The sequence below is a fragment of the Pinus tabuliformis genome, chromosome 3_1 (genome assembly GCF_031772625.1).
Source record: "Pinus tabuliformis cultivar Carrire ecotype Pingquan chromosome 3_1, CPIR1, whole genome shotgun sequence".
In the NCBI taxonomy this organism is placed as follows: Eukaryota; Viridiplantae; Streptophyta; class Pinopsida; order Pinales; family Pinaceae; genus Pinus; species Pinus tabuliformis.
The window spans coordinates 920055315-920082188 of record NC_142301.1 but is presented as its reverse complement, the minus strand read 5'-3'; the positions used below and the strand labels follow the sequence as shown (position 1 = coordinate 920082188).

General features: G+C 38.6%; 3 non-coding genes across 3 annotated transcripts; all 3 read right to left on the bottom strand.

The window, feature by feature from the left end:
• Positions 1-22779: 22779 nt before the first annotated feature.
• TRNAK-UUU (transfer RNA lysine (anticodon UUU)) lies at positions 22780-22852 on the bottom strand. Its single transcript has one exon. It is a non-coding gene; the product is annotated as a tRNA-Lys (tRNA).
• A 1762-nt stretch (positions 22853-24614) lies between these two features.
• TRNAA-AGC (transfer RNA alanine (anticodon AGC)) lies at positions 24615-24687 on the bottom strand. Its single transcript has one exon. It is a non-coding gene; the product is annotated as a tRNA-Ala (tRNA).
• A 208-nt stretch (positions 24688-24895) lies between these two features.
• On the bottom strand, positions 24896-24967 carry TRNAD-GUC (transfer RNA aspartic acid (anticodon GUC)). Its single transcript has one exon. It is a non-coding gene; the product is annotated as a tRNA-Asp (tRNA).
• Positions 24968-26874: the final 1907 nt, after the last annotated feature.

The following is a 26874-nucleotide window of genomic DNA, read 5'->3' as shown; positions in this document are numbered from 1 at the left end:
TAGTCAATTTTTTCCTCTGATTGAGCTCTTATTTATTTGCGTTGTTCCTTGAGGAATTAACCCCTATTATTTAGGAAATTCCTCTATTTGAATTGCACAATTCCTTAGGCTGATCATCTAACTGCATGCAACACCTGTACACTCAAGACTAGTTTACAACTGATGTTACACTGCCTTGGAATCTCCACCTCAACTGGGTAACTCGAATTATCTGCATGCACTAGCTATTTTGGGTTGATTGATCAGTTAACTGGATGATCACTAAGTTTGACTGAAGTCCCATTGCTTAATTGACCTTCCACCAATTCCTCCAAAAGTTTGAACTAGTTTAACTAAAAACAACCTGAGATGACTGACCTTGACTGCTACAAATTAACAATCACACATGCAAAACTCAACTCTAACTTCTCCAACTCGAATTTACTAAGTAAACTAGGTGACACAAGCCATGCCACACAAGTTAACATCATCCAAGTTGTCTGCTGATGTGGAAATTCAAATTTTCCCAATTTAATCAAGTCAAAATCAGATTGAGAATTTCTTACTACATTTGTCAACACTCCCTCTTAGCAAGAAAGGGATTATCAAATACCCCTTTCCTGCACTTGTGGAACTCAAACTTCACTCTTGACAAGGCCTTTGTCAAAATGTCAACATCTTGTTCCTCTGTCAGAATGTACTACAAAAACATTATCGGCCTCTGTACAAAGTCCCGTAAATGGTGATATTGAATATCAATATGCTTAGATCAATAATGAAAAACAAGATTTTCAGAGAGCTTGATGCAAGTTTGATTATCACAGTAGATCATATTTGGATCTATAACACCCTCCTCCCACATATACCCAAGTAACTGAAGAACTGGGGTAAACATGTGACAAGAGGCTACTATGCCATGATTCAACCTCCAAGGTGACCTTAAGGAAATAGAATCAATGAAAACACATCATACATACCTTCCATATTAGCTACAGGACCCCTAAGAAGCATCCCAACACTTCTGATAACCAACCCCTGAGTTCCACTGAGGTTTTAGACCTCTTGACCTCTGGAAACTCCCATGCTATGGGCTTGACAATGTCTAGGAGGCTCTGGACACTCTCATGGCAAGGCATGCCAACATCTAGGGACTATTTTTCTTAGTCCTGTGTCAGCGTCACTGGGATTTGAGCCACTTTTTAAGGCCTAGAGCCTAGGTCACTGCCCAGAATTGAATGACACCTCCAGAACATAAAGATAACAATGAAACAATGATGAAAATACAAATACATGAACAAACCCTTGAGTGTACCCCTAGTAGCCATGACAGGCATTTCGTCAAACATATCACAAATATGTAATCTACATGTGTAAACAACAGATCTAAGCATATGGGTCTCATACTCATCTGAGAATCACTAAGAAGCATTGATGCCTCAACATATTAGCTGCAGTTTCATCCATTAGGTCATAGATACATTGCTCATTAATTTACAAGTAAAAACATGATGAGATACATGCGTAGCTACTGTCATAAAACATATACATAACCAACATAATAGCAACATAAATACCAAGGAAATCACAGCCATATGATCCACATATAAACCAATATAATACTCATAGAAATATAAGGAGAAATAACCTCATATTGATGATGAAAAATCCAAACCCGGGATGGGACTACCATGTTCTACTCGACCGTAGAATGGCTGAGCCAAATCTCTCTTCATCCATTCACCTCCGTGCCATATTCTAAGCATGAATGTGGGATCTCATAAAACACATCAATCCAAAACCATCCAGGGCTTCCAGAGGCCAACCACCTCAACCCATCAAACAATGATTCCACCTTAGATTCAGACATAATAAAACCATCATCATATTGGTCTTTATCCAAGCCTTCTAGGGCTCTAGAGTGTTTGTTCCAACCAAGGTTCCAGGACTAGTAACTCAACCCGCAACCTATACCGGGATCCAGAGAGTTTGTCCAACTAAGGCTCCAAGACTGGTAACTCAACCCACCTAAGGCTCTAGAGCATTTGTCCAACCAAGGCTCCAGGACTAGTAACTCAACCCAAGCTGTTACAAGGTTCCCGAGCGTTTTTCCAACCAAGGCTCCAGGAACTAGTAACTCAACCCAAGCTAAGGAAACATGAGAACTAACCAAAACAAAACAAGGAAATAAATCCACAATCACCATGGCTATCCAGAAAATGGCAAGGCTAGGAAAATCCACTATCAATCCAGGCGATCCTCCTTGCCAGTTACAGATCACGACCATTAAACCACATGCATATGCCATGCATGCCAAAACTAGTGAGGAAAACATACACGCAACTTGGTACCTGCAAGCCAAACCCATTATAGCTGCTGATCTTGATGTCCTCTTGTGCTTTCCCACTCTTCCTTTTCCTTCTTGCTCCAAAACTCCAAGCATGCCACAACCTCCAAGAGTGCTCCAAGAAAACCCTAAGTGTCCATAAGTAAGAGAGAGAGAATAATGAGAGATCTCCAAAACCTGAACTGAAAAAAGGTTACAAACTGATCCTCGTAAGCCTTTTTATCTGTTAGGCCTCTCTTTTCTTCATTTTCCATTATTTTCCTTCAATTTCCTCCTCACATGCAACCTGTGACCTTTCACCTCCCTTTTCTCCTAATTTTCATTATTTTCATAAATAATTGTGCCAAAAATGCCATTTTGTCTTTCCAAAGCCTTTGCCATTGCCTTTGCAAATTTACTTAGCCATTAATAAACCAAATGAACACCCACACTAGGATGTATTGCCTAACCTTCAGCTTGGAATAAGAGTCCCATCAACCGTGGTTATTATTTTATCTTTATTAACTTTTATTACATGGATTTTTCACTAGGGCTGTAACAAGACCCTCCCCCTTGGGGGAACACCGTCCTCGGTGTTCAACAACACCTATAACCACAAGACTGCTGTAAGCAAAACATACTGCCGATGGAGCTTTATAACTTATCTCATTGCAGTATTTGCAAGTATCAACCTACTGAGAAGCAAACCAACCTTAAAACATAACAAGTATAACATCATAATGACATGAAAACCATACCACTTATTGAAGCTTTATAACATAGCTCATGGCAGTATTTACATCCATATACATATGTACATATACCAAACATCACCAAAACATATACCAAGACATATACCAAGACATATACCAAAACATTATACCAAAACTGCTTTGCCTCAATCGGAAAACAATAAAGGATACATAGCCCTCTTTTGATCTTCCATCTCCCATGTAGCTTCATCAGGCCCAAAGTGTTTCTATTGCACCTTAGCTTGCTTGATTTCTCGGTACTGGAGCATGAGAAATTTTTTTTGCAATATACAATGAGGCTCCGACTGGAATTCTCCATCACATGATCATCTTTAACATACTAATTAAGCAATGGCACATGGAAACCATCATGGAGTTTCACTGTCGGAGGAAGTGCAAGTCGATAGGCTACTAGCCCAATCCTCTCAATAATATTAAAGGGTCCACAAAATTGTGGTGCTAGCTTGATACATGATCCAATCCATAAGGGGTTCTTCTTCGATTTGATGTGCAAGTACACCTGTTCCCCAACCTAGAACTGCTTAAACAACCTATTTTGATCTGCATAGCTCTTCTGCCTATCTGTGTTGCATTTAGTTTCTTCTTTATCACTTTCATCTCCTGTTCCATGTCCGCCAACATGTCCAGTCTAATCAACACCCTATTAACTAGATCACTCCAATTGATGGGAGTATTGCAACCCCACCCATACAATGCCTCAAACAGACTCATCTTCAAGGATTCATGATACCCATTGTTGTAAGATAACTATACCAATGGAAGATACTCTTCCCACTTTTGCTATTGATGCATCACATACATCCTCAACATGTCCTCCAATATCCTATTGACCCTCTCTGCCTATCCATCAGTATGCGAATGATAAGCTATATTGAAGGCCAACTCTCTGCCCAAACCTGCAAACAACTCCTTCCAAAACTTGGAAGTGAACTTTGCATCCCTGTCTGACACAATCTTCTTGGGAACACCATGCAATATGAACACATCTTTGATGAATAACTGTGCCACATTGCTAGCTGAGAATGTAGACTTCACTGGAATGAACTATGCAACCTTTGTCAACTTGTCCACAACAACCATCATGGAATCATGTTGTCTCACTGTCTGATATGATTTAGAATATTAGTTTGTAGTGCTAAGATCTTCTTCAAATTATAAACAAAAAGCTTTCAATGTGCTTAAGGATTCATCAATTTTTGCAAGTGAAATGAAGAGTTTTTATGTTAATTTTTATGAGAAATTTAACATAAAACAGAAACTGAACAACAACATAAACATATATAAAACATCATCAAAAACACATTACAACAAGCACATGATAAAGGATTTCACCCCTCCTGGGCTACGTCTCCTTGGTCCAGCTTCCAATGGCTTGGGCCTCTCTATTATGCTCAAAAGTGTAAAAATTTGTGTTTACAATGGTCAAATGCTTCTGAAAATTGCTCCAATGAGTCCAGAATACTCAAAAATGGCTATCTAGCCTATTTTTGCAACCAATTTGGTGGAAAACTGCCTTAGTTATGACTTATGTCAGTCTTTCCACAATTTCCTCCTCCAAATCTGGCTAACTGCCAGTTAAATTCATTATCTGGAGATAATTATGGCAGTTCCGCCGAAATTGGCGGTCTCACCAACTTCCCTGCCTATCTCGCGGTTAAGGCCGAGTGGTGACACGGTGGTTAGGTCTAGCGGTTCCAGCAGATCCATCGCAAATCGCAATCAATGAGAAGACCAACGACTTTTATAGTCTGTGAACACGACGGGCGAAGTACAATTGCGATACGATGGACCCGATGGATCATTAAACTGTAGCCTATAACTTATCACATCCGGATCCTTTTGCTAATCGCAATCACGGAGTAACAATAGTCTTATATGTGTGGGACTCTGCCCTGTTTGCGATATGAAATTGCGATATCACATCACAACCTTGTACCTGCTGGGGACTGATTCTATAACATTGACCCTTTGCCGATCTGCGATTGTGATCCATCGCATTGCACCTTCAACTATTTTCTAGCTAACTGTTCCACCTGCCTTATCACATCGCAACATTTCCTGCACAAGGGGATGATTTCTACCACCAAATTGCATGCGATTACGATTTGCGACATGCAGGGGCCAATGGAAGCTTGCCACTTGGTGCCTCCTCATTCACTAAAGGACCTTGCCACATCATCCAATCCTGCCATATAAGCAAGTCAAACCTGAACTTTGACTTGCTATAACTTCTGCATACGAGCTCGGATTTGAGTGGCGTTCGTACCATTGGAATTGACGAGCTCTTCTATCTAAAGCTAAGTTTAACACAATTCTGACACTTTAATTTTTGAGCATAATTTTGAGCACCTGATCACTCCTCCCCACTGGAAGCCTTTTGGACCCCAAAAGGATCACTTTCAATTGTTTAGCAGGTGAGGGTACAGTTCCCTCACCTTTCCAATCTCAATCCATTGATCACTGAATTGGAACTTGTGATCTCCACGATTCTTGTCATGCCTTTCTGTGTACTTGCCTTTAACCTTTTCAAGTTGTTCTTGCACTGTTTGATGTACCATTTGGAGTCGTTCAATGAACTCTTTGGCCTTGTCCATGTTATTATTAGTAGCAACATCCTTCTTACCAAGATGATACAATACATTATGATGAAAATGGTAAACAAATTCCTCCACTTGATTCCTTTGACTCAAGCTTGAATATACATCTTGAAAGTATGTATTTTTCTGAACATAACTTTCATGTAAAACAAAATGATGCTTGAGGAAAGTAGTTATACAAACTATAGGCCTAGAAAGTACATCAACAAACTTGTCACTTATACCTTTCTTATACCTTTTGACCAAGTGGAATAGAAGAAGAAAACCCATCCAATGGAAGTGCCTTTGTCGTTGCAACTTAAACACTTTATCATTGAAAATTTCTGAATGAAAATAAATGGGCTTACCACATTGCAAAAAGACTGCGCCCATGGCATAGTCACATACAACAACCTGAAACTTAAATGACTGTCTCAAGTCTGGAAAAGCAAGTACTGGAGTTGTACTGATCTTTTGTTTTAAAGCATCAAATGCCTCTCATTGTTTGCCTCCCCACTGGAAGACCTTTTGCACAACTGCCAACGAATGCAAATGAACTACAATAGAAGAAAAATTAACAAAATTTCTCCTCCAACATTGGGCTGCTCCCAAAAACCTCTTATCCAAATGACTATCTTGAGCCTGCCTGCATAAATTGCGAGCAGAGAAATGACATTTGCGGCTTCACATGGATGTATGATTCTTTCACTTGTGTATGCAGGAATGGATTCAATACCACCACAAACTGTTACAACATCAATCTTGGAGAGGTCTAACTTCATCTCACCTTCTCCACATCCCACGTAGACTGCCAAAAATACTTTGGGAACCTGAACACGCTTGGAAGAACCAATTTCATGGCTCAGGTACATCAAATAAGTTTTATCCAACGTATACTTTGACATCTTCAGAAAAAAATGTTCTTGACATACGACATCAAGTATTTTTTTCTCACCCATGACATGTTCATAATGAAATTTTCTAAGAATGAAAATGTCATCCAAATAGACTATCTTGTCTAGAAATGGCTTCATCACATCTTTCTTCATATGCGTAAAAGTAGTAGGAGCATGGCAAAGACCGAAAAGCATAACAAGCCATTCAAACAAACCTTGCCTCGTTTTGAATATCGTCTTGCCTATATCTCCTTCAACACCTCTACTTTTTGATAAAAACCACTTCTTTAATCCCATTCAAGGAAATGCTTACCATTCTTCTCACACACCGAAACAAGAGGTGCACCACATGGTAAAGGAGTAGGCTGAATGATCCTTTTATTCAAAAATCCCTGGATTTGTGTCTTAGTTTCTATGCTTTCCATCACTGCATCCTGTACATGCCAATGTCAAGAAGAAGACCTTTTTGCTGTAACTGTAACTCAGGTTGGATTCCCCTCTTGGGAAGTAATCCCTTTGATTCCTAAAACATTTCATGAGATTGGTCAACCAATTCAGATTTCAAATTCGAATTACAACCATCAAAAGCTTCATAATAAATATCATTCTTAATCATGAGAAGCTTAAAATTCTTACACGAATTCACCAGTCTTTTCATTTGCCCTGCATTAACAAGCAAAATATTTGTTTTCTTGCTATGAGATCTCACAATATACTCTAATCCATTTTTGAATATGTGATATTTGTTTTCATGTCAATGGAAAATAAATTTTCTGTCATAAAGGTACGGGCTGCCTAGAACGATGCCACAAATATCTAACGACACAATGTCAAGCTCCACTTCATCTATGAATTTTGCAGTGATAACGAATTTCAATTTACACTTTCTCGTAACCTGCAATTACACATTGTCACATACCCATCTAAGTGGATATGGTTTATGATGTGGAAAAGTTTCTAGATTTAAACTCTTGACAATGTTTTTTGAGATAAGATTGGCTTGAGAGCCGCTATTAAACAACGTATCAATCTTGTTATGTTTCAATATCGCCCTTATGTGAAACAATTCTATTCTCCTCTTTTCATTTGGAGTTTCATTATGTGAGTTTGAAGAACTAGTGCTAGCAATGGATTCCTTCCTTGAAACCCCATGGCTGTGATTTTTGTTTCATCACCTGATTTGTATCCCAAATCATCTTCTTAGGTGATTGTAGCTGTCTTTTCTTTTCCTTTGTTGTTGAATTTCTTTGGTTTCATTTCGGGATGGAGCTTCCAATAGTGAGCTTCATCGTGACCCTCTTTGGAACAATGTTTACATATTGTTTTCTCTCCTTCCTTTTTAATGGATGCATTTTTCTTTCCCTTGAAACCCTTTCCTTTCTCTTTATTCTCAAATGGATTTTTACTACCTTCTTCTGGGGTGTTCTTCCCTCTTGCCTCAAAATGAGTGGCTTTCACTCACACATCATCTAGATTACTGGGATTCAACATTAAGATAGTATGCCTAAGGTAAATGTGTAAACCCCCTATGTACTTCAGCAAAGTGTCCTGTGATTGCAAATCTACACCTAACATCAGAGACCCTTTTTTATGAATTATTGGGTGTAATCTTGCATATTTTGACTTTTAAGCTGTCTAAAGTTCTGCCAGTTCATGATGGCTTTCTACATATAAGCTAGAGGGTAGAATTGTCTTTTGATTACAACAATGAAATCATTCCAAGAAATAGAGATCTTACCGTGTTTTCTAATCTCCTCTTGGGTCTTTGATTCCCACCATACAAGTGTTGCACCCTCCATTCTCAAGGAAGCTAATTGAATCTTTATGTAATCCTCTTGAATGTTTTGAATCCTGCAATAGACCCCCAACTGACAAATCTAATTATCAAGCTTCTCTGCATTCACTTCACCATTTTTTTCCCTTGGAAAAATTTGGGCAGATCAACCTCGAAGGGAATCTTTTAAAGCTAGTCGGCCGTACTAGCAGGGCCTAACCCTAAGGGCATCAAGGAGAATTGACCCTGTGACCTCCCGATCCGCGAGGTACTTAACAATGGGGAATCAACCAATTGAGCTAACCCTTGGGGTTTGCATTCACTTCACCATTATACATAGGCAACTCGAATTTAACATCAAGTTTTAGAAAAAGGTGATTTACCATTCCCTTTTGAAGAATGATGATGAGTATGAGTAAGGGTTGTGTTAGTGGAAGAGTGTGAATATTCTTGTGAAGAAGAATATGAAGAATATGGTGGAGAGGCTGGAGGTTTGTCTCCATTCCTATTACCTCCTTTTCCATTACCTCCTCCCGAAGAGCCTTCTCCTTTGGGAGGTTTGGAACTTTCTCCTTGCAACCTGCTATTCCTCTCTTCATAGAGGACCTTCACCATCTCTATCATATCAAAGAAAGCCTTTCTGAAGGTCTTCTCATATTTTGTCATGTTTGTAGGTTCTCCTTCATGAGACATGATCTCTGGAGTCTCAACTACAACTTGAGGCTAAATTGGTGTTGGATATTATGGCAACCTTGCTTTTCTTCCCCTTGACCAAACTTTAGGGCTTCCAACCAGCTTTCCTTCACCTATTTTTGATTTTCAACCTTGTAAGCATGACATAAACTTGCAAACAATTAAATCCTTCTTTCACAAAGCAAAACCTAGTGCTCTGATACCAAATTAATCTGATTTAGAATATTAGTTTGTAGTGCTAAGATCTTCCACAGATTATAAACAAAATTCTTTCATTGTGCTTACGGATTCATCAATTTTTGCAAGTGAAATGAAGAGTTTTATGTTAATTTTTATGAGAAATTCAACATAAACCAAAAACTGAACAACAACATAAACATATATAGAACATCATCAAAAACACATTACAACAAACACATGATAAAAGAGTTCACCCCTCCTGGGCTATGTCTCCTTGGTCCAACTTCCAATGCCTTGGGCCTCTATATTATGCTCAAAAGTGTAAAAATATGTGTTTACAATGCTCAAATTCTTTTGAAAAATGCTACAATGAGTCCAAAATACTCAAAAATGGATATCTAGCCTCTTTTTGCAACCAATTTGGTGGATAATTGTCTTAGTTATGACTTATGTCAGTCTTTCCACAATTTCCTCCTCCAAATTTGGCTAACTGCCAGTTAAATTCATTATTTGGAGCTAATTCTGGCAGTTCCGCCAAAATTGGCAATCCTGACATCTTCCCCACCTATCTCATGGTTAAGGATGAGTGGTCACACAGTGGTTAGGTCCGGCAGTTAAGGCGACGGTTCTGGTAGCTCCATCGCAAATAGCAATCGGCGAGAAGACAAGCGGGATTTATAGTTTGTGAACGTGAAGGGCGAAGTGTGATTGCGATACAACGGACTTGATGGATCATTAAACTTTAGCCTATAACTTATCGCATCTGAATCCTTTCGCTAAACGCAATCGCGAAGTATCGATGGTATTATATGTGCGGGACACTGCCCTGTTTGCGATATCACATCGCAACCTGGTACTTTCCGGGGGCCAATTCTATAACACTGACCCTTCACCAATCTACTATTTCGATCCATCGCATCGCACCTTCAACTGTTTTCTAGCTAACTGTTCCGCCTTCCTTATCACATCACACCCTTCCCTGCATGAGGGTTGATTTCTAACGCCGACTTGCCTGCCATTGCAATTTGGACATGTGGGGGCCAATGGAAACTTTCCACTTGGCGCCTCCTCATTCGTTGAAGGACCTTGCCACATCATCCAATCCTGCCATGTAAGAAAGTCAAACCTGAACTTTGAATTTCTATAACTTTTGCATACGAGATCAGATTGGAGTTCCGTTCACACGTTGGAATCAGAATGACGAGCTCTTCTATCTGAAGCTAAGTTTAACAAAATTCCGACACTTTTATTTTTGAGCATAATTTTGAGCACCTGATCACTGTCCTTGGAAAAACCTATGATAAAGTCCATGGAAATTACCTCCCATTTCCATTTTGGAATCACATTCGGCTTTGGCAATCCACCCGGATGCTTACACTCTACCTTCACACGCTGAAAATCGAAACACCTAGCCATAAACTCTACTACATCCTTCTTCAGATTCAGCCAATAATAAAATTTCTTCACTGCGGTCAATGTATTTTGTAGCTTGGGTGTCCTGAATATGGTTCCGAATGAAACACCCTCAAGATCACCTTCTTGAGCTCACTACTATCTGGCACATATATTTTGTCTCTGAATCTAACCAATCCATCTAATGTAAGGAAATAGTCCACATCCTGTGCACCTGCACCTGTACTTGTACCTATACCACTACCTGTACTTGTACTTGTACAACTACATGTACGTGTACATGTACTTGTACTCTGCTGCAACCTGTGCACAATCTCCATATACTTGACATCTTGTTAAGTTGCTTGCAAGATCCCATCCTATAAGTCTATCCCATAGGAGCTCATAACTTCTAAGTATCCACCTACTAAGGGCATCTACCACCCTGTTCTCTTTACCTTTGGTATACCTGATCTCAAAATCGAATTCACTGATTGTGGCCAACCACTGAGCCTTCCTACCATTCAAGTTCGGTTGGTCAAACAGGTACCAAAAACCTCCTACCCAGAAGATAATGCTTCCACATCTTCAATGCATGTATGATCACTACCAACTCAAGATGATGTGTGGGGTAGTTATTCTCGTGCTCATTCAATTTTCGCGACTCATAGCATACCACCTAACCATCCGACATAAGGACTCCACCAAGTCCTTTCTTGCAAGCATCTGTGCATACTACAAACTCTTTGTTCAGATCTGCAATCTTTAACACTGGTGGATGTGTCAACAATTGCCTGAGCTGCTCAAAACTAGCCTCACATTCCTCTGTACATTCAAACTTCTTACCTTTTCTCTGCAATGATGCGATAGGTTAAGAAATCTGCGAGAAGTTTCTGATGAACCTCCGATAATAGCCTGCCAACCCCATGAAGGATCTCACCTCATCTACATTTCTGGGAGCTACCCACTCCATGGTGGCCCTTATCTTTTTTGGATCTACTGCAATTCCCTCCTTAGAGACATGTCCCAAGTAGTGTACCTCAGTCTGAAAGAAACTGCACTTGCTGAGTTTAGAATACAACTGATGCTCTCTCAACAACCTCAATACTGCTACTAAATGCTCAACATGTTCTTCCTCATTTTTATAATATACCAATATGTCATCAATGAACACAATAACATACTTATCCAAATACTGATGCGACACACTATTAATCAAGCACATAAATGTTGCTGGAACATTAGTCAAATCGAATGGAACTACAACAAGCTCATAATACCCATACCTGGTCCTGAAAGCTATCTTGATCTTTGATGCATACCTGGTGATATCCAGATCTCAGATCAATATTCGAGAACACTACTGCGCCCTTTAACTGATCGAACAAGTCATTGATCCTGGGTAACAGATACCTATTCTTGATGTTCACTTTGTTCAACTTCCTATAGTCAATGCATAATCTGAGAGTTCCAACCTTCTTCTTCACAAATAGTACCGGTGCGCCCCATGGTGATACACTTGGCCTAATGTATCCCTTATCCAACATTTCCTTCAACTGTAGCTTCAATTCTACCAACTTAGGTGTAGTCATCCTGTAAGGTTCCTTTGACACTGGAGTTGCCCCTGGCACCAACTCAGTGGAAAATTCTACCTCCCTGTGAGGTGGAAACTCCAAAATATCCTAAGGAAATACATCTTGGAACTATTTTAGAATTGGGTACCTACTCAAAACATCTGCATCCTCAACCTCTTTACCTTTGTCACTAGAAATGTGCACTTTGAATAACACACACCCTTTCCTGCGACTACACTTTCCCTGCATAACTGTCACCATTCTAACTGATGTTGCTTTCTTCTTAGCTCACAAAAATATTTGTTCCCCATTGTCATCCAGGCACTCAATGGCTTTTTCATAACAATCCACCTTGCTCCTATGAAAGTACAACCAATCCATGCCCAACAACGTATTGTATGATCCCAATGATAATACATTCAAATGTGCTGTGGTAGGCATACCATTCAAATGAAATGCACAAGCTCTTACCCAATGATGAAATCACTTCTTTGTACATGTAGCCAACTTCACTAACCAATATTCTGCATGCAATTCCTTACTCAAACCACACTTATCCTCCAAGTCAGGACTAACATAGCTACAATTAGATCCAGGATCAATAAAAGTAAAAATAACTTGATCACAAAGCTTACCGTCCATCTCAATGATAAATGTATGATGGTCTTCCAGTTTGTTATCCCATGATGCGTAAATATGAGGAATGCTCTTACCAACATCCCCAACAGTCTATGCCTCCTGCGCACTATATGTCTGAGGCATACCACCCTGATACTGTGGTCACTCTCTCATGTGATGATCCCCTCCACAAGTCCAACACCGCACAGGCTCCTTATTCTGATCCTCTGTTCGAAGTCCTTGTCCCTTGTCAGATGCATTGAAATTCTTAGGTGGTGCAACATTATCTTTATTACCTGAATCCTACGGTCTTACTCACTTCTTGTCCCATTTTCCCTTGTTCTTTCCATTACCTTTCCAGTCTGGCTTAGTCTCGGACTTGCGCTTTGATTGTTCATAGCAATGCTTTAGCTTTTGGATGGCTTCCTCCAATGATCTAGGCTCATCAAACTCAATCCTATCTTTGAATTCCATTGGTAAACCACTAGTGAATCTCTGAATCTTGGCCTTCTCCTCCTTGAGGTAAGGAACATACCTCAGTAGCTTCAAGAACTCGCTAGTGTACCCCTCATCTGTCATAGATCCCATCTTTAGCTCATACAATTCCTTTTCCCTGTCACCAAAGTATCTCTCTTATAGGTACTTCTTCTTGAATAGTCGCTCAAACCCATTCCAAGTCAAGTCCTCCTCATGTATACCTCTGAAATTCTTCATGTCTTCCCACCAAATGTTTGCTTTACCTCTGAGACTAAATGCAGATATTTTGGCTTTCATGTTGTCTGAGTAATCATGCAACCTGAAGAACTTCCTTATGCCAAGGAACCATGCCTCTACATCTTGCGATTTCTTCATCTCTTCATCAAATGTAGGTGGCTTTGCTTTCTTGAACTCATCCGGTAAATACCCCCTATCGCTCCTCCTGTAAAGATGATAACAATGTCGATCATCATGCCTATTAGAACCAAAACTAGAATAATACCTGTTTATCACCTCTCCTATCCGAAGTATCCAAAAATTTTCCACCTCTAACCATGTCATCTCTATCGGACCTGTGACCACCATGTGACCTACTTCCATATGCCCCATTAATTTTTTCCTCCTTCTCATGGTTGATCTGAAGTGGTCCCTGTCGCTGCAACTCTGACAACATATGAAGTATCGCTGCATTTACCTCTGCTAGTTTCTCTTGTGCTTGTATGATTCAGTCATTGTCTGCCTTACAACTCCTGATTTCTTCCATTAAGCTTCACAATGTATCTGCCAAATCAGAGGAATGCCCAACACCATGTTGCTTATATGATCCATAGGGAAAGTCTTGATAACTGTATTTACCATCTTGCTAGTAATGTTTGATATTCTTCCTGCAAAGTATATCATGTCAGCTAAACTAAATCACATTAAACCAACGCATCTTAGTATAGTTTGGGGAGGATACCTTGTCTTCAAGATCAAAAAATCAACGTGATACATGTATAACATAATAATGACAACATATAGAAACATAACACATAAGAATATAACCATGTACCCATCATTCTAGTTGGAGTCCACTCATCAATGCATGACCATATCAACTACACATACCATGACCTCATGCATGACAACAACCACCACATCACTGTGCACTTGACTACATGTGAACATCAACATGCATAAGTAATGCATAATCAACCATACACTCATGATGACATACTCCACAACAACACCATGATCAACTTCCCATGGCAACACCACTACAACCATGACCCATACAATACAAATGCAACAAGCACATGGTCCTAAAACACAAGAAACACATATGAAATCGACATGAATGCATGACCAACACACAACCCATCCAGTCCGAGGGGTGAACCATGCTCTGATACCGCTATATAACACCCTCCTTCGACATCTACCCAAGTAATTGACTAACCGGGGTAAATATGTGACGAGAGGCTACTATGATATGATTCAACCTCTTAGGTGACCTTAAGGAAATGGAATCGACGAAAACACATCATACAAACCTTCCACATCATCTACAGGACCCCTGAGAAGCATTCCAACACTTGTAGTAACCAACCCCTGGGTCCCATTGAGGTTTTAGACCTATTGACCTCTGGACACTCCCATGCTATGGGCTTGATAGAATCCAGGATGCTTTGGACACTCCCATTACAAGGCATGCCAACTCCAGGGGCTATTTTGCATAGTGTTGTGCCAGTGTTCCTGGGATTTGAGCCACTTTTTCAGGCCTAAAGCCCAGGTCACTAACCAGAATTTAATGACACCTTCAGAACAGAAAGATAACAATGAAAAAATAATGCAAATGCAAATACTTGTACAAGCCCTTGACTAGACCCTACTAGCCATGACATGCATTTCGTCAAACATACCACAAATATGTAATCTACAGGTGTAAACAATAAATCTAAGCATAGGGGTCTCATACTCATCTAAGAATCGCTAAGAAGCATTGATGCGTCAACACATTAGCTACAGTTTCATTCATTAGGTCATAGATACATTGTTCATTCATTTACAAGTAAAAACATGATGAGGGCCATAAATAGCTACTTTCATAAAACATATACATAACTAGCATAATAGCAATAGAAATACCAAGGAAATCACAACCATATGATCCACATATAAATCAGTATAATACTCATAGAAATACAAGGAGAAATAACCTCATATTGATGATGCAAAATCCAAACCTGGGATGGGACTACCACGTTCCACCTGACTGTAGAATTGCTAAGCCAAATATCTCTTCAGCCATTCACCCCCATTCCATATTCCAAGCATGAATGTGGGATCTCATAAAACACATCAAACCAAAAACATCCAAGGCTTCCAGATGCTAACAACCTCAACCCATCAAACAATGATTCCACCTCACGACCAAACATCATAAAACCATCATCAGATTCGTCTCTATCCAAGCCTTCCAGGGCTCCAGAGTGTTTGTTCCAACCAAGGCTCCAGGACTAGTAACTCAACCCAACTAGGGCTCTAGAGCATTTGTCCAACCAAGGCTCCAGGACTAGTAACTCAACCCAAGCTGTTACAGGGCTCCAAAACGTTTGTCCAACCAAGGCTCCAGGAACTAGTAACTCAACTCAAGCTAAGGAAACATGAGAACCAACCAAAACAAAACAAGGAAATAAATCCATAATCACCATGGATATCTAGTAAATGGCAAGGCTAGGAAAATCCACTATTAATCCAGGCAATCCTCCATGCCAGTGATAGATTATGACCAATAAACCACATGCATATGCTATGCATGCCAAAACTAGTGAGGAAAACATACATGAAACTCGGTACCTACAAGCCAAACCCGTTGTAGCTGTTGATATCAATGTCCTCTTGAGCTTTCTTGCTCTTCCTTTGCCTTCTTGCTCCAAAACTCCAAGTATGCCACACCCTCCAAGAGTGTTCAAAGAAAACTCTAAGTGTCCAAGAGTGAGAGAGAGAACAATGAGAAAGCTCCAAAAACCGAATTGACAAAAGGTTACAAATTTATCCTTAAAAACCTTTTTATCAATTAGGCCTCTATTTTCTTCATTTTCCATTATTTTTCTTTAATTTCCTCCTCACATGTAACTTGTGACCTTTCACCTCCGTTTTCTCCTAATTTCCATTATTTTCATAATAAATGTGCCAAAACTTCCATTTTTCCTTTCCAAAGCCTTTGCGAATTTCCTTAGCCATTAATAAACCAAATGAACACCCGCACTAGGATGTCTTACCCAACCTTGAACTTGGAACAAGTGTCCCATGAACCGTGGTTATTATTTTGTGTTTATTAACTTTTATTACATGGAATTTTCACCAGGGTTGTTACAGGATCCATCATCTGACCAAACAATCCAAAAAGTATCTTTCTCATCCAGATCGCCTCACATGATGTTTGACTGGCAGCCATGTATTATGCTTCTGTCGAGATGAGTACCACATATCTTTGCTTCACGTTGTACTATGAAATTGCTGCAGACCCAACCCTGAAAATTTTACCTAATGTACTCTTTTGATGGACTCCCTGCCCAATCTGCATCTGTGAACAACTTCACTCCCTCTGTTCGTCTATACCATAGTCCAAATTGGGTAGTGCCTTTGAGGTACCGTAGAACATGCTTAACTGCCCTCCAAAATAATTTGGCTGGCCTAACCATAGCTTGGCTCAACTGGTTGACTACATAGCACATATCTAATCGTGTGTTCACAAGATACATTAGTGAACCTACTAACTGTCGGTAAATAGTAGCATCCACTTCCTCACCTGAAGTGGCATCCTCTTTCCTTCAGTTGGTTGTTAGAGGTGTCTCCATGGGTTTGCAATTTTCCATGCATAACCTTTGAAGTATCTCGTTGTCATACTTTCCTTGAGAGACAAACAATTCCCCATCACCTTGCCATACTTCCAATTTGAAGAAGTAGTGCATGAGACCCATGTCTTTTATTTCAAACTCTCTTGCAAGGTCCTCCTTACATGATCTGATCAATTGCTCATCACCAGTTAAAATCAAGTCATCAACATATAAGAAAATAATCAACAATTTACCTTTTACCAAAATATGATAGAGGTTTTCATCCACTTCACTTTTGGTGAAGCCTAAACTGGTGAGATAACTATCGATCCTAGTGTACCATGCATGAGGTGCTTGCTTGAGACCGTACAACACTTGCTTGAGTCTGCACACATGAGAATCTTTATTAAAATTATCAAAGCTTTTTGGTTGCTCGATGTATACCTCCTCATCAATAAATCCATTGAGGAATGTTGTTTACACATCCATCTAGTGGATCTTCCACCCCATCTATGCAATCAGAGCAAGAATTGATCTAATGGATGAGTACCTTGCTACAGGAGCAAAGGTCTCTACATAGTCAATCCCATCAACTTGAGAGTAATCCTTGGCCACAAATTTGGTCATGTACTTTTATATGCTTTCGTCTGCTACATGCTTTACCTCGAAGATCCATCTCGAACCCACAACTAATTTATTTGCTGGTCTTGGGACTACTTCCCAAGCACTGTTCTTTGCAATGGATTCATATTCCTCCACCATTGCATCAACCCATACAAGTTGCTACTGCTTCCTCGAAAGAGGATGACTCGGTCTCTACAAGCTCAGTCATTAGATCCATATAGCCAGTGTATCGATTTGTTGACCTTCTCTACCTGCGCTGATTTGAAGGAGCACCCACATTCTCCCTCGCATCCTACACAAGTATCTCATATTCCCTAGTCCTTTTCCTGCATTCTATGGATGGTTCTGCTTGAGTTGTTGTATCCACTCTTTGCTCCTCAGTTTGTGGCTGCTCCACAACTTCTTAAGGTTCCTCCTTTGGAGGTAAAAGCTCCTCTCCTGGTGGGATATGAAGCTCCCTCTCAAGAGAGCACCACATGGTTTTGTTTTCATCAAATTTTACATCCCTTCACACAACTACCATTTTAAGGGATGAAAAGTATACACGGTAGTTGTGGGGAGTTTATATGTAACCCACAAATACCCCCAATTTTGCTTTCGACTCTAGCTTCTTCCTTGATTCTTTGGAGACATGGTAGTAAACAGAGGCTCCAAAAATCTTGAAGTGTGACACATTTGACTTTCTCCCCGAGAAAGCCTCCTCCAGTGTAATCATGCCAAGAATCTGATGAGGACTTCGGTTCTACAAATAGACTGCTGTGTTGCATGCCTTGACCCACAAATGCAAAGGTAGGCCTTGATCATGCAACATCGCCCTCGCTACTCCCACAATGCTATGGTTCTTCCTCTCAACCACCCCATTCTGCTATGGGTTGTGGGGTGCTATCAACTCTCGCCAAATGACTTCTTTTGCACAAATTTTTAAATTCATTCGACACATACTCACCTCCATTATCACTCCTGAGAGCCTTCACCTTCTTGCCTGTTTATTTCTCAAACAATGCCTTGAATTCTACGAACTTGGAGAATGTCTCATCCTTATTTTGCATGAAGAAGATCCAACACTTCCGTGAGAAGTCATAAATAAAAATGACAAAATATTTGTGCTTGGCAGTGGAAGCTGTCGAGAAAGGTCCATAGACATCAGAGTGGATCCTTTCAAGGACTTGATGTGATTTACTGTCCCAACCATGGAATGTGGATTTGGTATACTTCCTCAAAGTACTTCCTTCGCATACATCTTGCCGTTCAAGTGCTCCTTTGGGGATGCCTGTGGTTATCTGTTGCATGAACTTCAAAGTGCCATGATGCAAATGACCAAGTATTCTATGCCAAAGTTCGTCGACATCACGAATCTGCACCTTCTCTGCCTTTGTGCTCAATGAAACACAATCCTCCACATCTAGCTTGTACAGGTTCTTCACATGAAGCTTGATCTGCTTCACCTATTTTTTGTGGCTATGTGTTTTAGGAATTACTTTGTTGAAGACCACATCATAACCACGGTCTTCCAAAACTGCAACAAAGACGAGATTTTTCTTTAGGCCGCGAATGAACATGAAATCCTTGAGCCTGAGGGGGGATCCCAACTCCCTCTGAAAGGTGACTGTACCAATCCCGGTCGCGTTATACCTTCCATCGTCCCCCATCTCGATGTGCATCTGCAAATATTTTTCTTCCAGGTCGCTGAAAAAATATCTAATGCCCATCATATGGAATGATGCACCCGAGTCAAAGTACCACACACTCCCCATCACTATGTTGGCCATGCTTGCAATGAGGTTAAAGTCAAGCTCGAACTGTGAAGCCAAGGCTTCACCTGCTGCTCCTCTTAAGGTCTTGTTGCTTGCCTTCTTGTGGGGACACTTCGTGGCATAATGCCCAAATTCATGACAATTGAAGCATTTATTTTTTGACAAATCTTTCTTCTTGCCCCCTTGATTGGATTATGGTTTTGATTGGGAAGTCTTCCCTTTTCCCTTTTTTTCCTTTCCAGCCAATGCAAAGTATTCTTCATCCTAGCCCTTGGATGAAGTCCCATCTCTAGTATTCTGCCTTATTTCCTCTTGTACCAAATTAGACCATAAGCGATCCCAAATCGGTAGTTTCTCCCTCCCATTCACCGAACCTTGATAGCTATGCTAGCTCTTGGGAAGGCCCAGAAGGGCTAGGGTTACAAAGTCTTCTTTAGGGACATTAACAACAACCTTGCCAAGTTCATCATGAAATTGTGTAAAATTGCTTAGATACTGCAGAATTGTGTCATTCTTCTGCATCTTGATACTTCAAAGTTTATCCTTGAGCGCCAGCTTCTTGTGGTCACTACTATTCTCGAACAATTTTGTTAGTGCTTTCCACATCGTGAACAAAGTTTCTTTTATATGGAGATTCAAGATAATATGATCCTGTAATCCCTCCAAGATTATTCTCCTCGCCTTGGCCATATCTTTTTTCCATTGAGCAAGGTTCTGGGCATCATATGCTTGAGGTTTTGTAACAACTGTCTTGATGTATTCTACCATTCCATTTTCATCCAATATTGCCTCTAAGCGGTCATTCCATGCAACAAAATTAGAGGTGCCTTCCAAGGCATACTATAGCCTTAGTACATTGAAGCCCATCTTCTTAGCTCTGAAGATATCCTGCTACACGGATCTTCAAATTCGAACCTCTGAGATACAACTACAAATTTCCTGCTCTAATGTGAAACCAAATTCGACACTATGTAGAAGTTAGGATGTAGATTTGCAACTAGTCATGAAGTTTTAATAAAAATCATAAGACACAGATCTACACTACTGCTTTGAGGACATTAATTCACAATTTATAACAAAAAATTCAGACATGTAAGAAGAAATAACACACATGCAACAAGTATTTTTATCTAGGGAAACCAATCTGCTAAAAACCCCAATGTATATTGCATTAATAAAATGAAATAGATATGTCTCACAATTGCATTGCTCAATTAAGCTCACCTTGTAAGTGCACAACCTATCTTTCTGCTCACTAAAGGCCTCTGATCTAAATTTAGTCAAATTTTGCCTTGACTTGAGCTCTTATTTTCTTGTGCTGTTCATTGAGGAAATAACCCCTGTTATTTAGGAAATTCCTCTAATTGAATTGTGCAATTCCTTAGGCTGATCATCTGACTGCATGCAACACCTTTACACTCAAGACTAGTCTACAACTGATGTTACACTGCCTTGGAATCTCCACCTCAACTAGGTAACTCAAATTCTCTGCATGCACTAGCTATTTTGGGCTGATTGACCGGTTAAATGGATGGTCACTGAGTTTCATTGAAGTCCCACTACTTAACTGACCTTCCAATAGTTTCTTCAAAAGTTGAAACTAGTTTAACTAAGAACAACATGAGATAACTTATCTTAATTGCTAGAAATTAGCAATCACACATGCAAAACTGAACTCTCACTTCTCCAACTCAAATTTACTAAGTAAACTAGGTAACAAAAAATATCTTAATTTAATCAAAACAAAATTAAATTAAAAATTTCTTGGTACATTTTTCAACACTTTTTTTTATACAACTAAAAATCTTCAATATTTCCCTCTTCCATCAAATCGAATCAAAATTCAACCACGATGATCAACATTCATTATTCAATTTGTTGATGCTTCAACTCACACACGTACATATTGTAGAATCCAGATAGGCATCTTCTAATGTTTAATAATCATACAACCCCAATAATAAACATATTATTACATTAGAGTTACAATGTACAGTAAATTAACTTGACTTGAAACATCCTATTGGGGAAAAACATACATACACACTGATAAAACGTTGAAAAGAAGAATTACATAAATAATCTCTAAACAACAACTATCTCACATTATTGCAAATGGGCCGGTATTAAAATATAAATATACATCAAACATCAACTGTGCCAGGCACATAAGGACACAGATCTACTCTATTGCTTTGCGGACATTAATTCACAATTTATAACAAAAAATTCAGACATGCAAGAAGAAATAACACACATGCAACAAGTATTTTTATCTAGGGAAACCAATATACTAAAAACCCCAATGTATATTGCATTAATAAAATGAAATAGATATGTATCACAATTGCTTTGCTCAACTAAGCTCACCTTGTAAGTGCACAACCTCTCTTTCCGCTCACTAAAGGCCTCTGACCTAGATTTAGTCAAATTTTGCCTCGACTTGAGCTCTTATTTTCTTGCGCTATTCATTGAGGAAATAACCCTTGTTATTTAGGAAATTCCTCTAATTGAATTGCGCAATTCCTTAGGTTGATCATCTGACTGTATGCAACACCTGTACACTCAAGACTAGTCTACAATTGATGTTACACTGCCTTGGAATCTCCACCTCAACTAGGTAACTCAAATTCTCTGCATGCACTAGCTATTTTGGGTTGATTGACCGGTTAAATGGATGATCACTGAGTTTCAATGTTAGTCCCACTACTTAACTGACTTTCCACTAGTTTCTTCAAAAATTGAAACTAGTTTAACTAAGAACAACATGAGATAACTTATCTTGATTGCTAGAAATTAGCAATCACACATGCAAAACTGAACTCTCACTTCTCCAACTCAAATTTACTAAGTGAACTAGGTAACAAAAAATATCTTAATTTAATTAAAACAAAATTAAATTAAAAATTTCTTGATACACTTTTCAACACTTTTTTATACAATTAAAAATCTTCAATATTTCCCTCTTCCATCAAATCGAACATTCGAAATTCAACCACGATGATCAACTCATTCATTATTCAATTTGTTGATGCTTCAACTCACACACGTATATTGTAGAATCCAAATAGGCATCTTCTAATGTTTAATAATCATACAACCCCAATAATAAACATATTATTACATTAGGGTTACAGTGTACGGTAAATTAACCTGACTTGAAACATCCTATTAAAAAACGTACATACATACTGATAAAACGCTGAAAAGAAGAATTACATAAATAATCTCTAAACAACAACTGTCTCACATTATTGCAAATGGGCCGGTATTGAAATATAAATATACATAATACATCAACGCAAGGTTCAATGGAATTAAAGAACGCCGTCTGTGGGAATCGAACCCACGACCACGTGGTTAAAAGCCACGCGCTCTACCAGCTGAGCTAAGACGGCATAGCTGTGGGCGGAGAGAACAAGATGCATTATAATTGAAATTTTAATCCAACATTTTTTCATGATGAAATGATCGCCTATTTTCGCCAGTACAACATTTTCCAACACCCAATGCAATCGCAAGCCCACCGTTGCCGTAGCCAATGTTTTCGGTTTAAAAGGTTTGAATATAAAAGCATTTATTTAGTTATTTTATAAATAAGATGTAAAATTGGTTTTAAAAATTATCCAGTTTATTTAGGCTTCACAAAATAAGTTATTAAGATATGAATTATAGTTATACAGCAAGACTGAAATTTAGTTTCTTTAAGAGTTATAAATAGATTATTTTAAATGAGGTTGAAATTACGTTTATAAATGATTAATTTTTCCAATTTTTTTTTAATGAAAATGAAAAGTTATTTTTGAATTAAATTAATATATAATTTTTTTATATTAAATAAATAAAATAATGTAGGAAAATATATATAATCTTTTTTGACATGAAATAAAAATTTGCAATCAAAATCGAATAGATCAAATAAAAAAAATTGTGAATGTAAATATTAAAATTTTATAAATTTAATAGATGAAATAAAAAATTGCTATTAAAATGTGGTTGGGGTGGAATAATATAACACATTAGTTTGGTGGAATAATATAACACATTAGTTTGTATGGAAGAACAATTCTGCAACAATCCAAATCCCCAATTTTTAATTAATGTAGTGATTCTAATTATCATTAATATTTCCAATTTTTTTGAATGGTTTTAGTTAATTGATATTTTTCTATTTCACTTAAAATTTACTAATATTATTGTACATAAAATTTTACATAATGAAATTTTGTTTAATATCTACATTGATGAAACAAAAAAATAAGAAAAAATATATAATTACTTAAATAAAATAAAATAAAAAATTATTTAAAAATATATATATACTCATTTTCAAATATAAGAAATGAAATAAAAAGTTACATACAAAATAACATAAATTTTTGATAAAAAGAAAAATTAGTTCCCAAATCAAATAGATGAACTGATAATAAATTGGGGATGAAATATTTAAAATATTTCAAGTCAAATTAGGTGAAATAAAAATATCCAAACAAAAAAATTTCAGTTCAAAATAGATGAAATTAATAAACTGACTTTATGTTTTGGGCTGCTGGTCTCCATTCATGTGCTTTCTTTTGAGCCTGGGTCTCCGCTGTTTTTATGGCATTCCATTATCTATTGATGGTATCTCTGTGCTTCTTCATATAAGTTTCAGTGACTTCAATTTTTAAAATCTGTTATTGTATGTACTATGTTTCGACTGGATCTCTTTTTCAGTATCTGTCCTTTGGGTAAAAATAGACTGAAGAAATCTGTAGGTTTTGTTTTTTCTGGCCATTTGTCAGATTGGAACTATTTGCTACAGGATTTTGTATATATACTGAACTTTATATTCTCTTAATATAAACTATGATGCTTTTTCTCTCTGAAAAAAAAAAATTAATAAAATTGTGGACGAAGTGACTGTGTCTGTTCGTTTAATATACAACATGGAGATTTAAAATATTTAAAGTCAAATAAGATGAAATAAAAATATCCATTCAAAATAGGTAAAATATTTCAAGTCAAATTAGATGAAATAAAAATATCCAAACCAAAAAATTTCAGTTCAAAATAGATGAAATTAATAAAATTGTGGACTAAGTGACTGTCTGTTCGTTTAATATACAGCACGGAGATGCAGGAAGAGAGAAGGGCTGCGAGAAAATGGCAAGATTGAAATGGAGATGCGGGGTATCGATCCCCGTACCTCTCGCATGCTAAGCGAGCGCTCTACCATCTGAGCTACATCCCCTTGAGATTTTATATCTTACCCGTTCATCCAAGATAACTTCTATAAATTTAAAAGAAAATCTTATACATGGGAATGGAAATCTGAGCGACATCCCCCCAGGTTTCATATTTTGCCTATCGATCCCGTGTAAGTCTTGCATGCTAAGCGAGCGCTCTGGAAATTGTGGCCGCAGTAAGTGACTGTGTCAGTCTGGTTTAAAGCAAAAGAGCGCCGTTGCCGGGGATCGAACCCGGGTCACCCGCGTGACAGGCGGGAATACTCACCACTATACTACAACGACAGAGTTGTTGATGGAGTCCAGCATTTCAAAATCCTTACTGAATATATAATGCTACCCGCTTATGAAGGGAATTCTTTTTATGGGGAAGGTGACCCGTCTCAATTGAATTGCATACAACAAATAAAACTTGCCCTTTGCTTGCCTCTAACGCCCACTACCACCAGTCTCAGGGGAGGCTCCCTCCCTTAGAACAAATGTCTAAACTATGGCCGGGTTACTCGAAGGTGCCAATGTTCAGGTATTTATTCCAAAGGCTACGGGTTCGAATCGCGTTCTTGACGGATATCATTTTCTTTATATCATATCACGTCAACACTTTCTTTTGTTGAGTAACACAATAGACGTCATTTGCAGGTGTTGTTTTAGATCAAATTTATAGCGTTCAATTCAATTGGCAGGTGTTTACGCTGATACCATTGAATACCTTTCAACAATAAGAATTCTAACATATTTTTTTTTCCAGCACCAAAGAAGTACGGTACATCCGTACTTTTTATCAAGATTATTCAACGTAGTTGTGTTTGACACTGGAACTCTGATAAATAAATTATCATGGAACTCTGATAAATAAATTATCATTAAATCTTCCTAACGATCTGAATTTTTTTTTTTTTTCTTTTTTTCAGAAGAGAAAATCATCATAGATTATATTAAGAGAATATAACAATCATATTACATAGCAGAGAGCTCATCAAAATCTTGTGACTGATAACTAGAGTGATCCACCGCAGATATCAAAAGCATCTCGAAAAAGGAAGATCTTGATAGTCAGAGAGAACATACATATTTTGAGATCTTGAGTCAGATAAACATATTCCTTGATACATAGAGAAGCTATCAGAAGAGAAAAAACTTCTAACTCGCAGCAGTGAACAGATACATATAGTGGGACAAAAAAGTACAGAAATATACAGATCATCCTAAAAGATCATGATTGGCCGATATGAGCGGCAGAATAGCGTCCAGGGCTATCCTGGAATCTTTGAAGAGATGAGCGTTCCTCCATTTCCATAGGAGCCAGCAGGCAAGGACGAACAAGGTTCGCCAGGATGAGCGCTGTTCGCTCCACCAAATAAATCCTTCCTGTACAGAAGAGAAAACCCGGTAAGGAAAATCATAAGATAAAGACAGTTCATACCAGATATGGAGAGAAGCAGCGCATTGGAAGAACATATGATCGTTTGATTCGGATGCAAGCTGACACATGGAACACCTGCCCGGACCCTGCCATCCTTTCCTTTGAAGGACCTCCCACGTGAGGTTCCTGTTAGAGAACACCAGCCATGAAAATAGAATCATTTTGAGTGGGCATGACACCCTCCAAAGCTTAGAAGGAAAAATCGGGCCGGAAGTTGTTTGTAGGTTTGAGGACATAGCTGCATATATATCCTTTACACGGAGAGGCAAAGAAGATTTAGGAAGAGCCCAAGCCAACACATCCTTTGTACCAGAATGTCGAATCCTTGAACCGATGATGTTCTGAACCGCTGATTCCCATATGGACCTTATGGGCAGAGGCAGTGCTAACTCCTCCCCATCTTTCCAGACCGGAGAAGAGGACGTCCACGAAAAGGAAGAGGACGTCCACGAATTGATCAGCTTATCCCAAGTGAAAAGCCCTTTTGAGTGGAAGAAGGAGATCAAAACGGGAGGGAGCTGAGAGTCCGGACCATTTACAATTGTGTCAAATCCGATAAGAATACTGGTGCCCGAGAAAATCCTCCATCGCAAGTTTGCCATGAAAAAAGATTGGATTTTCCTAAAACTCTGCCAAATTGCTGATCCCCTTTTAATTCCCAAAGATTTCCTTCTATACCAGTATATTATGCTTCTGCCTTTTAAATATTTTCTCCTGATTACATTACTCCACATGCCATCGCCATATATACCTCTATGAAGAGATTTAC